Source organism: Diadema antillarum, unplaced genomic scaffold (genome assembly GCF_040938485.1).
Source record: "Diadema antillarum isolate AM-2024a unplaced genomic scaffold, OU_Dant_1.0 seq00001098_RagTag, whole genome shotgun sequence".
In the NCBI taxonomy this organism is placed as follows: domain Eukaryota; kingdom Metazoa; phylum Echinodermata; class Echinoidea; order Diadematoida; family Diadematidae; genus Diadema; species Diadema antillarum.
Genome location: NW_027271915.1, coordinates 414,664 through 430,439, shown reverse-complemented (window position 1 = coordinate 430,439; position 15,776 = coordinate 414,664).

The window sequence follows — 15,776 nt, the reverse complement described above, 5'->3', positions numbered from 1 at the left end:
AAGCCGCTAAACACACGCTATTTCCCATGATACCGACGCGTAACACGCGTCAGATGATCGTGCTCTGCCCGTGAAAGACCGCTAAACTTTCGCGTCTTACCGCGTCTCCCCAAGATTTAATCACTACTGGAACACGGATTATCACGTGTGTTTCATGTGTGTTGCACGTCTTTACCACGTGTGCCGCCCGTGGTTGTCGGCGGAATAAAATTTTGAGCAGTTCAAAACTTTTTACCGCGTCCGACGCCTTTCCAATTTTTCACCGCGTTCTGCCATGTCTATAAATCGACCGTAGCTCGTCTTATACTCGACATCAACGTGAACATCGCCTGCTTCACGGGAGACCACTTTTTGACCTGTTTTGGCCGTGATTAAGCCTTAAAGCCCTGTGTGACCGGGCCTTAAATACGTTATCGTCACACGGTCACATAAGTATATATGTGCCATACATTCTAAAATATTTTCATTGTAACCATTGCGATTAAAGAAGAAATCCTCTCATGAAAGAAAATCCATTTCATCAGAAAGATGAAAAATTCCCTGCATAATGAATAATTCAGATCAGCAAGTTAATGATGTCATGCTCTAACAACTTCTAATTCATTTCATGTACAGAAATGATAAAAATCTCACTGTTCAGCTGTATATATAAATCACTTGCCTTAAATCCACCAAAAATTAAAAAAAGACCAAATGTTACCTCTGATATAATTTTGTATTGGAATATACTTTTACCTGGATTAGCTTAAATAATATTTTTTCAGATGTTCATAATTATAACATAATATGAAAAATCATGAGGCATGACATCATCAAGTTGCTCATTTGAATATTCATAAGAACTGTTCAAGAAATGTTATCAGGGAGCTTGTAGGGAGTTTATTCAATCTGGGGTGGATTTCATCTTTAAAAAGGCCATTGCATGGGGGCATACAGCCAATGGAAAGTCGAAGTGAAGGTATATTCCATTTCCTTTAAAAAGAAAAAAATCCTTTTAGTACCTTTCAGTGATTGACAATAATGATGACACCGACAGAATCTTGGTTTGAAAGTTTTGTGGGCATAACACCCAAGAATACTCGAGGAAAATTTAAAACTAATTGTTAAGAATAATAATGAAACATAATGAAATTCTATTTGGGTAGCATAAATGGTGATCAAGGTATCATAAACAAAATAACATTCAACAGGCATTTGCATTGCAAAGGCCTTTTTTTTAATGTGTAATGCGTCCTGACCTTTTATCATTTTTTTTTTCAACCGGAAGTTCTTTTAGCACAGGGGCTGCACTCTCTGTCCGTCAGCTGCGTAGTCATTCTGTGCATTGCACGTTTTCAGATTCACTGAACTCATTTTAATGTTACTTACAGAAATCACGTGATAATTCCATTTTTTATTGAAGCATCTTAACAATGATGATACAGAATCTGGTGAATCTAACCAAATTGAATCAGTATCAACATATACTTTTGACACATGATGATTTCATCGTTTAATAAATTTGTTGAATATAATAATAGATTGAATATTGAAGTTTTCATCTACGTGATTTAGGCTGACTTCCAACACGTAGGAAATGAAGGGAAAACCCCTTTCTAGTTTGAAGAGTCTGAAACATTTTCACATCATCCAGGGCCAAGGCTGCTCAGGTCGCTGTACTTTGTAAAGAACGTTGTTATCCAATCTGTTTTGCAGATGGATGATTTTGATATTCGTAAAGCTGATCTTTGTCCAACACAAGCTGCCAACTCTAGAAGGTGAATTTGTCTTTTTTTAAGGACAAGTCCACCTTCACAGACATGGGGATTTGGTGATAGCAACATTATCACTAGACACATCAGTGAAAGTTTGTGGAAAAAAAGGACAATCCGTTCAAAAGTTATTATTTTTTTTTATTTCTGGTCAGTCACTTCTGGATGAGAAGACGAAGTCAACTTGTGATGTCACATATGTAGAACGATATAAAGAAAATAAAAAGAAGATTCAACATATTTTCACTTTTTTCTTTTTGCATAATTAACGAACACTTGACTTGCCTCTTTCAGAAGGCAGAGGGAATAACATATCCCTTAACATACGTATGTCGAGACAAGTCGAGGGAAGTGCACTTAAAAATATTTTTGTGAAATTCTCTTTATTTATACGTGTATTTTCCTTATATCGTTCTATGCGTGTGACATCATGCATTGTAGCAGTTTGTTTGGTTTTATTTCTGCATTTTTCATTATTTCGATTCAAAGTAACATCATGATTTTTTAACATTTTCAATACAAAATAACATAATCAATAACATTTATTGATTTAACCAAAGCATTTGATGTTATAGACCATTTCATTTTGTTACAAAAACTATGTTATTATGGTGTGAGGGGCACTCCATTAAAATTATTTACAAGTTATCTCTCAAATCGTAAGCAATTAACAAATATTAATGGTGTTCATTCTAATCTTAAAGAAATAAAATGTGGAGTACCACAAGGGTCTATTCTTGGGCCTCTTCTTTTTTTATTGTATATAAATGATTTGCCGTATTCAACATATGATGTAGATTACATATTATTTGCAGATGACACAAGTGTATTTTGTAAAGGCACAGACCCAAAGACATTATTTCATAATATGAATGTTCAACTTGATTGTATAAGAAATTGGTTGTCGGTAAACAAATTGATTTTGAATGTTGATAAGACCAATTATATATTATTTGGAACAAGAACTAAAATTGACAGTAATTTGAAATTGATGTATAGAGATGAGGAAATTAAACGAGTATATGATATAAAATTTTTGGGTGTTTTTATTGATGATAAATTGTCCTGGAATTCTCATGTGAATCATATATGTTCAACAATATCGAAAAGTATTGGTGTTCTGTACAAATTACAATTTCTTCCACAGAATATTTTAAAGATGCTGTATTATTCGTTTGTTTCAGTTCACATAAAATATTGTAGTATTGTTTGGGGTTTTACTACAAAGAAAAATATTGATCGTATTCATAAATTACAGAAACGCAGTATTCGTTTGATAACCAACTCTTCATATTTAGCTCCCAGTAAGCCATTATTTCTTAAGATGAAAATTTTACCTGTTCAAGAATTTATTTCTTTGGAAAGTATGATTTTTATGTTTAAAGTTTCCAACAATGTTTTTTCTGAAGTATTTCACAACCATTTCACTTTGAATTGTTCTATACACAATTATAATACCAGGAATGCAAAAAATATTCACACACCATTAAACCGGATTTCAAAAACTCAATCCTCCATTTTTTACCATGGCCCTATTCTTTGGAATACTCTTCCTCCAACACTCAAGAGTAGCAAGATCTTACGTCAATTTAAAAGGCTTTATAAAAAACATATTTTTGATGAAATGTATCTGAAACTGTAAGTATAAGTATGCATTGTTTCCACCTCTGTCTCTTTTCTTCTCTTTTCATTGTATCTTTGACATTTGTTTTATCAAATGAATTTGTATGATAATTGTTTAGTTGAAATGTATTGATAATTGTTTGTAGGGGATCGTTTCCAACAAGCCTCTTGTGTGCTTTCTATGATCCCTCCATTCAAAATGTATAAATGTTCTAAGGCAATTGTATTTTGATATTTGTAGATGTTATGTTTTGATATGGAAATAAATGAATGAATGAATGAACATTTTCAGCATTGCGAACAAAGGAAATACAGTACATACCTACCCTACAAGTCAATTGTCAGCGATGATAATAAACGACGTCATTTAATAGGAAATGTTAATAAGTTGAAAAATGCATCAGACCACATATCGTAAGCGTGTGCTTGAAATGATAGTGGCCTGAGGAAGTGGTAGTGAAAAAAAAAAAAATCGAAAAAGAGTAGGAGTGTTAGGTCTGATATTGTGCAAGATGCATCGTGCTAAGTGCGGAAGTGCATGGCCCTCAAAATAATGGACAACTGCGAATAAAAAGGATTCAGAAATTAGGTGCATTAAAACCATAATGCAAATGAGTCACTTGAAACAAGTACCGATGTCAGACACAGTTTGAATTCAATTGGTATATCTGGACAATAAATATTTTTTAATGGTTGCTTTGAAGGAATAGAGTGCTGTTCGTGATTTAAGTGTGACTGGCAATGAGTTCCATACGTCCGGACCATGACGTCTAATTGATTTATGCGCTAACAAAGATCTAGGATTATTGAGATGAGAGTCGGATGAGTGGCGTGTGGGGTAAGAATGGATATCAGTATTGTAGGCAAAGAATGATTCAAATGAAGATGGAAGTAGGTGTGTAACATGCTTGAACATAAAAATTGGCTGTTTGGAATGTATGGATATCCACAACTTTGAGTGCTTTCTTGTCTTTGAAAATGGGAGTGGTATGTTCAAAATATTTTGAATGGGAGCATATTCTAATTGCTTTCTTTTGAAATAAAAAGAGTGCTTCGACCTTGGTCTCTTCATCCAACAGTGACTGCGTAGATACTTTAAAAATTCATATATAACCTTTGAACGGATTGTTCAATTTTTCTCCACACAGCAATTATGGATCAACTGTAATAACTCTTTTACATTGTTTTAGAAAAACTCTTCAATGCTCAAAACGCGCCATTCGGACTGTTCACACGTTAGATAACTTTCACATACTAAAGATATATTTCCTTAAAGCAAAATTTGAACAGTCAGGGACTTGTACATACAGGGGAACCCAGGGCAAAGAGGAACACAGGGCAAAGTGAAACACCCCCATTAAACATATTATGTATATTCATTCTTGAATATAAAGCTCATGCACCATAATATAGACAAGAATTCCCCATGATAGAATATTGGTGAATCTAACGGTCGAAGATTGCTTCATATTTTACCAGATATTTATTCAGGTAGGACTATTCAGAAGTAATTTAATTATTGAATAGGGTAAATGTGAATGGACAATCAATTTACATGAACGCAGTGTTGAAATGACGAGCTCGAATATGAAATGACTGTTTAATACTCAGGGGTGAAAGGTCAAAGGTGAAAATCATCGGCGATAAACAAGGAGATGTTTCCTTTGTCCATATAGGGTCAAAGGGCAGTCTTTGGCAACGGTCAAAATCAATAAACTTTGTCAAATGGAAATACATCTGTACCGGGACTTCTTGATACCGCTATGTAATAACAAATGTTGTATTGTGAATGTGTTAGGAAGCAGAGGCTGTCAGTCGTCTGCAAATAAGTTGTTCGCGTTTAAATCGGTCTTAGGTAAAAACTAAATCATAATTACAACGTTTGGGCGCTTGTCTGCAAATATGTTTGATGGTTTACCTACGTATTTCTCCATCAATTAATCTTTATATCTTCATAGTCATAATTATCCCCCCAAAAAAAAAAATTGGGAAGGATACCACACCGTTGCAGCTGTAAGAATGCGAATGCTGCTCCTAGCTTTTCGAATTGTACGCAACACCGACAGCTTGTTTGTTTGTTTGTTTGTTTTTTCATGAAGCTGTATATCCATTTTTTTCCAATTTTCATTGCACGTATTGTGAAGTTAACTTTCTGTTCTCTGTTCTGATATTGACGGATTCTGTTCTGTATGAGACAGCACGCTATACAGATCTTGTCACAAGGCCTGCTGGTTCAACGGAAACGATGCTTCATTAACCCTGGACTGAAGAAAACGGTACACATGAGGGAAAATCCCGCCATATTTGGTCCTTTCTTCTGCCAAATTACCAAGGTCGAACAAGTACAGGTTCGTTTAAAGGTGTTGTCAAGCGCAATGATAGATCTAAAACCTTATCTAAGCCTGACTGGCCGAAATGTATCATATCAGTGTTTTTTAGGGTAAGCAGTGGACTAGATGCTATGAACTGATGAAGACATTAAAATCAAATTTCATTTGTTGTTCATCTTTTGCATTAACCATTTAAGTAAAAAAAAAAATTAAAGAGATTAAAAAGGTAATAAATGTGAAGCATTCTACTTGAAGACCACAGCGATGATTGAAAACCCGTCAATAAGTACTGATCCCTGCACTTGTATCTTCCGGAAGCGTTTGCTGGCATCCATTCGTCTATTGGCATTCCAGTCAAGGAAGGCACACACGTTTTTTTCTCATCACTGTTGTTTCTGCATGTACTCGGTGCCAACCAATCAGGATGCATAGTGCGCAGAAACTTTTTCCAAAGCTCACACTGCGCAAGAGAGAGAGAGATAGAGACTTGGTCATATCAAAAAGGTTTTTTCCATTGCTTTGTGATTGTAGCGCACCACGGACTGTCCTGCAAATACTGTCACGGATAAAATGTTTCATTCCATTAAAGGACAAGTTCACCCAATTATATGTGTGGATTAAATACGGCAACATAAGTAGAAACACATCAGTGAAAGCTAATGGAATATCAGACAATCAGTGCAAAAGTTATGAATTCTTAAGGTTTCAGTGCGAATATCGCTGGATTAGAAGACTACAACAGCTTGTGGCATCACTGCAGGACGGCAATATAAAGACAATATAAACGAATTCTACAAATATCGTTTTTACTGAAAAGAAATGCACATTACCCCAATATTTTACTACGCAAAGGTTAATACTGTTCCCCTTACTTTCTGAAAGAGGTCAATTAAATGTAAACATACGGTTGTTGAATTCTGTTTATAGTATTTTCTTTATATCATTGCCTTGCAGTTGCGTCACAAACTGTTATAGTCTTATATCCAGTCATAGCGGCACTGGAATGTTGGAAATTCATAACTTTTGATTGTCCGATTTTCCTTAAACTGTCACCGCTGTGTTCTAATAATGTTGTTGCATTCACCCAATCCACATACATACATGTATACTGTATATGTGACCGTGCATCACAAAACGAACTAAAAGCCCCACCCTTGATTTTACGTGAGGACTCAAAAAAGGTGAAAAGGGTCAACCAAGTGAATATTGAGTTTTTCATGTTTTCTGAAAGAACTACCTTTTTCCTACATCATTCGTAAGTTTGGGATCATAAAATGAATGGAAAAGTGCATTTTCAACAGTTTTTCTACAGCTCTTTTTTGTAGAGTAGTGAGATCAGGTATATGGGTGAGAATTTTGAACGATGTACAATTGCCAATTTTCGTACCTTATGACATTCTTTCCCTTCGAACACGCCAGGATGATCTAAGAAACCAGATTTGTTCATGTCATCTCAAAGATTGGTAAATTTCCTTTCAGGAAATATATGGTTTGGTTGACTTTTGCCTGATATTTTTCATTTCACAAGGACTTAAAGCGTAAAAATACGGTAAAAACGCTATTTTCACAATAATTTTTGTTTTTCAAACTGATGATGCGCATTTTTAATGGTACGTGGCATCTAATATCTGACCATGTTCTGGATCTGACATATCATGGGTATGTACCACAAAATTATAAGAACTTAATGAGCACGTATAAAATTACAGAGAACAATTAAAATATCAAAGTCCTAAACAGACGAACGTCCGTGATACTTGTATTTCTATCGCTGCTGCCAATTCTACTTTGTTGTCCCAACTGTAACGTATACGAAAATTTGGTGTTCCACCTAATGAACATATCCTGCAAAAATTGTACGTCTGCTGGCTGTACATGGGACGTAATATTCTTTTATGCAAAATTATACTCAGTTTTGGTCACGGACGTGCTTCCCCTATTTTCTAATAAAGATCGTAGCCCATGAAACGTTATTGGCGATATTGTTCTGAGTCGTAATCAACTAAGATCTAGCAACACGATAATATGTTTGTTTTGAGTTTCTGTCCATCCTTTGTCAAATAGGAACCGAAATTATATTTTTAGACGAACCTCCAAGAAAGAAAGAACGTCCGTGATGATTAAAACGTTTTCGAGTGGGACACCATCTTGCTTTGATGGTGAAGGTGCATTTTACCTTTGGCTCTCTAGCCGAGGAGCTGCATGCCATTTTTGGAGCGGACTGAGGTTCGTCCGCAGTTTTTGGACCATGTAATTCACCAAAAACCAAGCAAATAATTAATATTTTCTCTGAAAATTCACCTCCTGATCCCCCTCTGAGCAATACATATGTTGTAAGGATGTCAAATTTCTTATAATTTGCATTGACAATACCTTTTCAAATTTTTGAAAGAGTTAGGAAGGCTAGGTACTCTCTGCCGATTAGTTATCCGTCCTGGAACATGACCCTCGTAGTAGAACGAACGTCCGTGATAGTTCCAGAGAACGTCCGTGACGTATGCAATCCCTCCGATAGGGATAACTTGTCCCGAAAGTGACCTGTATTCTTTAAAACTTTTGGCTCGAATAGCGACAAATAAAGTTTAACAAAGTAAACAATGAGTTTAGAGCAGTAGTTTCAGAATTTTTAAGGCGTTATGTGATCATGATGAACAAACAATTGAAAATTTACTCACAATTTTACGCTTGTTTTCCCTCTAATTATACAAAAACAGCTAAACACTTAAAACAAAGTTATAGGAAAATGGAATTTTGCGTAATCTGTGATTTCTGTGCGTTTAAATTTCTTTCTAATGAGGTTCTGGAGACAATTTGTACTGTTACAGGTTCTGAAAGTTTGGCTCACGGACGTTCTGTCCGAGAAAGGAAATTTCTGACAATTACAAATATATCACTGCACATAAGATTAATGTTAGTTGAAAATATTACCAAATCACCGAGCCGCTCATACCCGAAAGTGAATAGCGGTCAGCACTCAATTTACCTGTAATAACAAACGGAAAACGTTTTTTTCACGGATGTTCGTTGGTTGAATAAGTCAATGGATTACATAGTAGGAGAAAGAAGATCAGTGCCATTTTTTAGTGACAGGTGCTCTAAGTGTTTATCTTTTGAGTATGGTAGCTGCCGTCTCAAACAGAACACATCCAGTTTTGGTCTCCATAACGGACGTTCGCTGTAATTGTCATGATATTAAATGCCTTAATTCATTCTTATTTTTCTCTTCATGACGATTTTTCTCTCATTCCCTCAATAGCCTGAACATGCTGCGACCAAACAGAAAGCAAAAACAAAACAAAACAAACCAAAACAAATCCGAAAAGTGCTACGCAATCACATTCAGGATAATGACGGAAAAAGTCTGTAATGAGCATGTGTTGAATAAGAAACGGAAAAGTTTCAAAAGGACGTGGAAACAGTTGAATGAAAATGACTGAGAAACAGAGAAGGGATCAAGCTCCAACACACAGAGAAAAGAATTGCCAGTGCACTCCCGTTATACCAAATTCCTCTGGAGAAGTTTTTGTTTGTTTGTTTATGTTTTTTATTCATCGAAATGCCGTCACAAGCGAACAAAAATCATGCAGTATACAATTATTGTCTGATGAAAACACACAAATCCTCCGCTTATCATCACATGGTGTTGTTTTATACTCATCAATGAAAAGCAATATTCATTTGTAATTTTTTCCAAGATTTTTTTTTTTCATTTTACATTTAAGAGACAGAGAGATCGTCAGTTTGTTTGTGCTTTTGTGCTTACTTTGAAAATACATTTGAAAAAAATAATGATTAAGAATAGGTTTAAGGTTGCACTTTGATACGTTCGCTCTTCCAAAGATTCGTTACTCCGATGTCCAAAGGTTTGTTATTCCAAAATGAAAAAAAAAAATTGTAGTTAATTCAGGAGGTTTGTTATTAGAAATGTTCGTCGAAAAATAGATATTAAAGATCATTATTTTTAGGTCCGTTCTTCTAAAAGTGGAATGGGCATGATATTCGTTTAGGTGAAAACGGTTATTATGAGGTTTTGAAATTGGAGGATTTTAGTCGTTAAGTTGTTTCTCCACATTTGGATAAGCGAATATAATTTTTCATGTTCCAATTAATAAGCCTTTCGATTAAAATTCGGAGATTCCTATCATTTACCGAATAAAAAAGCTTCATAATTATACGAACTCTATCAATTTTCGTATTGACAAACTGTATGAATAACGAGCCTCCGAAATGACGCGCTACAAAAGGTTTGTTATAACAAACCATATTGTATAATATCGAAGTCACAAACATCCATCCAAGCTATATGGACTTATTGTGTCTTGTTATGACGAAACTTCGCAGTATCGAACCTGTTATCATTTCTGACTAATATAATAACACAAATTCTCCTCGGTAACAGTGTGTAACACAAAGAGCAAACACAGAGGGATTTCTTCCTAACGTATTCGTTTGCCCTCCCCAGCTAAACTTCGTATTTCTATAACGGAGCACATTTCTTCTGTTTTTCTATATTAATTCTTTGTCATAATTTTAGCTGTGACCATGTTCGTTATATAAAAAGCAAATTTTGCATTGTAGACTTCATATAACAAGTTTAGGACCTGAATATTTACTTCATGACAACGAAATTTTGATAAATATATTCGTTCTCAAGGATGGACTGCGTCATTGAGATTACACGTACGTTTGTACGTTCATTTACGAGAATGGAAAAATTGTTTTCTTTGATTCCTCAGTATGAGAAGATAGACAAGCTTATATAATTGAGAATTGGTAATATCTAATCAGGAGTTTGCAGAGGAGTTTGTTCTCGACATGAAATTGCTGTTTGTTGTGAGTAGAATGCGTTTCCAACTCAAGAGAGCTGCATTGTTCAATATCTTGTTTGTTCCGAACGTCCGTGAGCTACATGCGAACCTCCGTGATGAAAACTTTGCTATGTTTGTTGGGTTATAGAGACTGCCCAGATCAGATACATCTTAAAAAGGTATATTATTACTTGGGAGTGAGGATTAAAGTATGGGATAGTGAAATAAGAGGTGAAAATATTGAGTTTCTGTAAAATGCGCGTAAAGTTAAGAAAGTGTTTAGCGGAAGAGCAATATTTCCACAGAAATTACGAATTTAGTTAAATCATCAGTTGTCTACCATTACGTACAGGTTAAGAGTACAAGCTTAATATTCTGCAATCACGTACACATGTCCCTTAAGATATTTCGTTAGGATTTTGAACTGAATCAGATCTTTGGAAACTATGTTAAATGGTATTCAAATGTATGTGCAGTACTATTCCTTACGGACGTTCGCTGCTCTGGACATGGTAAACTTCAGCGGTGAATAAAAACTTGTTCCTCTGGGAAAATCCTAGTATAATTGGGTTCATATTAAAGCTTGAGTTACACTCTTTCAGGCAAGATGAATGATTTGGAGAATTTCCTACTTTTTAAATTTTGCCTTGTTTTGGCTCAATTGTACATCGTTCAAAATTCTCACCCATATATGTCTTAGAGGCCCCTTTTCATTTCTTGATAACCCTTTGCACACTCTTCACTTTCAAGTCTGATAACTTTTGAAGGGATAACGCTACTGCTTTGAAAGTTGGCAGCAATCATGGTCAGCATAGGTTGATAGAGCATGCTCAATTTCAATATATTTTAATAATCTAATAATTCCTTCAGTATTGTTGCCCCAGTGGTTTTCATCCTGGTTTTTTTTTTTTTTTTTGTCCCATTCATCGCACAGCTAGCATGGTTTGGTAAAGATTAAGCTCTTGAATAAACAGATAGACCCTGTACTTCAGAGCCTTTTTTCTTGGTTCACACTTTTCCAGACTGCGTGCTTTCTTTCCAATACTACCGATAGGTTAGGAGAGTCCAATTCAATTGAGCTATACATCATTTTAAAGCTTAGAGTATGCTCTTTCAGAAACTGCCTTTAACTAAAAATCCATGTCTGGCGACTTTCTGTTTGTTTTGTGATGCAGGGTCACATATTTTGAGTGAATTTGTCCTGCAATACCCCCATTCCACAGAGATTTTTTTTTTCTCATCTGTCACTCTTGGGGAAGGAAACTGTTTTGCTGTCGGCCACTAACCGAAATGTGTCGTATCGCAGTCTGATAAATCCGACTTGTATTGGTCGACCATCATTTCAGTGTAGAACATGTTGGGAGTGATCCGATGAGATAAGATCGTCCGATGAGAATCAAAACAAAATGAAAAATATGAAACACGTATTTTACAAAACATATGCGCATTGTATTGTTGTAATGTATAATACTACGCTGAGTCATTAATAATCTGTGGATGTGCAATCATAAGAGGCTGAAATTATCATTTTCATGTTTGTTAATAGTGTTACTTTAAAGTCATCACGTTTTCTGTAATTGCGCAAGGGGACACCTGACTGATACTTACCTGTCTTTATCTTCCAACGCTTTCCTTGCACTGTTAGCTTCCTAAAGAAGATTTATGCCAACTCCTGGCATCAGAAACAATATCAAAGGACTTAATAAAAACAACTACTGACAGGCCTGGGACCACAAAACAGAATCAAGGTCAGATTTGCCAATAAAGAGAAAATAATAACTTAAGATTAATCTCGCATCAAATAATGCCATATTAGGCCTACATCATTCTGAGTGATTTGCAGCCAACCTTTGATTGGCCTTCAAATGAAATATAACTTTTTTGTTTGTTGTTGCAAGACAAAATTGCTTTTGAACTCCGTGCCAGCCAATCAAAAGCGTGTGGGCGTGACAATAGCTGCGATGCATGGAACTACGCCCCCATTTTCTACGATAAATAGCGTAGATTAACCAATGGCTAAATATCAGGCTTCGAGCTCCTGGAACAGAAACGCTCTCTTTTCAACAGTCCTCGATTGAAACGTTTTCAACTTTGACATCCATAGTCGTCCTCCATCTGTGCCTACAACAATGGACAAGTCAGCACTACTGGTGAGTACATCACTTTTTGATGGTCAACTTAGCAGTGTAATTTAAGTGAACAAATAAAAATATTGTTTGATTATTCAATGATTTGTTGTCAATCGATTTGTAAGAGAGAACGATTGCTTGCTTTTTCAATGTTTGTTGTCAATCGATTTGTATTGTATTGGCTTAGTGCAGAGAATGGAAAATTTATCACACATAATTTTAAGCATAATGATATACCGTTTTCATCTGAATGCTGAAATATAATGCTGGTCTTCAATTTTCGCTGTTTGCTAGAAGAAGCACACCGCTTTATTACAAATATCATTGGTGGCACTCAGTCGTTGATAATGAAAAACTTTCCTTTTTTGCCTATGTGAATTATATAATTAGATATTCTTGTTTGAAGGGTGAAGACAGAAATGGTAACATCCTTGGCAATCGCAAATTCCCGCACTTGATTATTATTTCTAAAATGTGTCAGAGTAGTCGTACCAAAACCGAGTACAAGATCCTCTGATTACCCTTCATCTCGGAGGACACGGAAGGAATGCAGACAGATTCCATTACACAAAAAATATGAATTTCTTTCCCAGCCAACAACAGAACCATTTATCTCAGATGTTATCTGAGTAGGTTAATTCGGGGCAATCATATTTAGTTTTCATGAAAAACGAAGAAAGTTATTATTCGGCATTGAATAAATATAAACATAGTTATTATAAACAATATCAAAAGAAAAGACAAAAATTTGAGAGAGCAATTCTGAACATCAATCCTGAAAAAAAAATGATTCAGCCAAACTATAATTTTATCGAAATTACAATCATCTTGGTATTTCAGCAAGCTTCTTCAGAGTAAGCTCTGAATTTTGGATCCTGTGCACAACGTAATATGAGTAGATTAGAGTTTCGTAATGAATGGGTTGACTCTTTAGCATGTTTCTCTTTGTATATCTCAACTTTCCATGCTGTAACTATACAGTGTTCATACAAATTGAACCCATTCTGCGATGATTGTGCTTTTTGTGATTTTGCTGCGTATGAAGGGCAGCCAACAGATTCATATTAAGAAATGTGTTTAAGCTTAGATATCTTGATACTTCCCACAAGTTCTCTTCTTTGAACTACACAGAACAATACTACGCGAGATTTTTTTTACAGATTCCCATGTCTCCCAAGAAGAAATGTATACAAATCTGTATTCCGCTGACACGAAAGTATACTTGTCTTATAGGAAAATGATAAAAACAGCTTAACTGGTTATTCTAATGTCAAATATCAAAGCTATTTTTCTCTCTCTGTACTCCCGAAATGCAGTTCGACAATGAGGCAACCCTCAAAGTATCACGTGTGCGATCCTGCACTGCGATCGTGGTCGCAGCTCTGCTGGTTGCCGGCGCCATCGCAGTCGCGCTCATCATCCGCAGCGACCCTCGGGTGACAACCATGTGTCCGACCCCTGACTTAGGACAAACTGGAGGGTCGTCAAACAGGATCATGGACACTGACGTGGTGAGAAAGTCACAAAGGACATATTTTACATTATTGTCGATAATGTTACTGATGATAATGTAAAATCTTCAATCTGTATACCAAACTCACAAATTGCCCAATTACAAAAGCTACAAAACGCCGCTGCAAGCATCGTTTAGGCCTATGTGTCAACTAAACCCAGTCATATCACCCCTATTCTAAAGAGTCTTCATTGGTTGCCTGTGCAGGAGCGTATTCGGTTTAAGATACTTCTACTGGTTTATCACGTTATTACAGTGTTTGTTTGTTTCATCAATACCAACCTACAAGAACTCTTCGATCCTCAACTTCCGATCTCTTACATATTCCGTTTTATAGGAAATCTTGGGGGAAGGGGAGTGGGGAACGAGCTTTCGCTCACGCTGGACCAACACTGTGGAATTCACTTCCTCGTGAGCTGAAAGACTCAAGCTAGAGTCCATATTACATCTTTTAGGAGTAATTTAAAATCATATTTGTTTAGAAGTGCGTTTTGAGGCCAGACTTTCATGGTTCTTTTTCATCTTTTTCTATTATGATGTATGTATTTTCAGTATTTCTGCTTTGATGTAAAGCGCATTGAGCATTTAATCAGAGTGGAGAATGGCGCTATAGACATTGTATGTATTATTATTATGTAGAAACTAACAACGATGATAATAGTAATAATGAACACAGCATAAATTGATGCATGGTAATGATATTTCAGTACTTTATTGGAATGCCTGTTTTGAAAACAGTGGGGGGTTTTTTTACGTATAGACTTCAATTTCTTTGCTATCATGTCGTATGAATGTATGTGTGTATGAGTGTTGTTAGAGTGTGTTTAACCGTCCCGTTTCATTTAGTCTAAAGGGCGATTTACCCATGCATACAAACTGTCACGACGGATAACTAACATGTCGTGAAATGTACATGGCATCTTTCATTCCTTTGCGCTTACGCACTGCCCGTTAACCGTTGCTACAAATAAACACGCAAACATCGTGCCGTGAAATATAATGATCCTGAAGACATTCAATTATGAGATGTAATCGAGGTATTATGCGACCAACACTTAAACACGTCATCTTGATTTGTCTGCAATTAGTAGAAATTTTCAATTGTAACGATAGCTTTCCGTGACATTTTTGTTTCTGAAATTACGATTCTTGTGTTTTGTCATCAACCTTCACAAAGGTCAAAGACCTGGAACTCCGAGACGAGGCTGGTGAAACGGCTTCCGAGGCACTGACGTACAACAGCGCCCTCAACACGGTTCTCCTGAACTCGCCGGGCAACTTCAGCGTGGGATCGGCCGCAACCATCGCGATTGACTTCGATCGTGTGAGTCCTTCATTTGATGACAAACTAGCGATGATAGATAAACGTAATTCCTTGTAATGGCCTTCGCTTAATTTGCCTATGAACCGTTTTTTCACAGGTATCATGCTTGCCACACAAATTCGACGGCAAATTAAAAAAAAAAAAACATTTGGACAACATGCTTTGAGAACGTCGAGAGTGGACAATGTCAATTCTATATAGAACAAAATTTGTCAAATAACAATTATTTTCCTGTCTTTCTTTTCAAATAGAACTTGGTTTTATTCATTTCTTTGTTCTTTGTTCGTATCAACATATT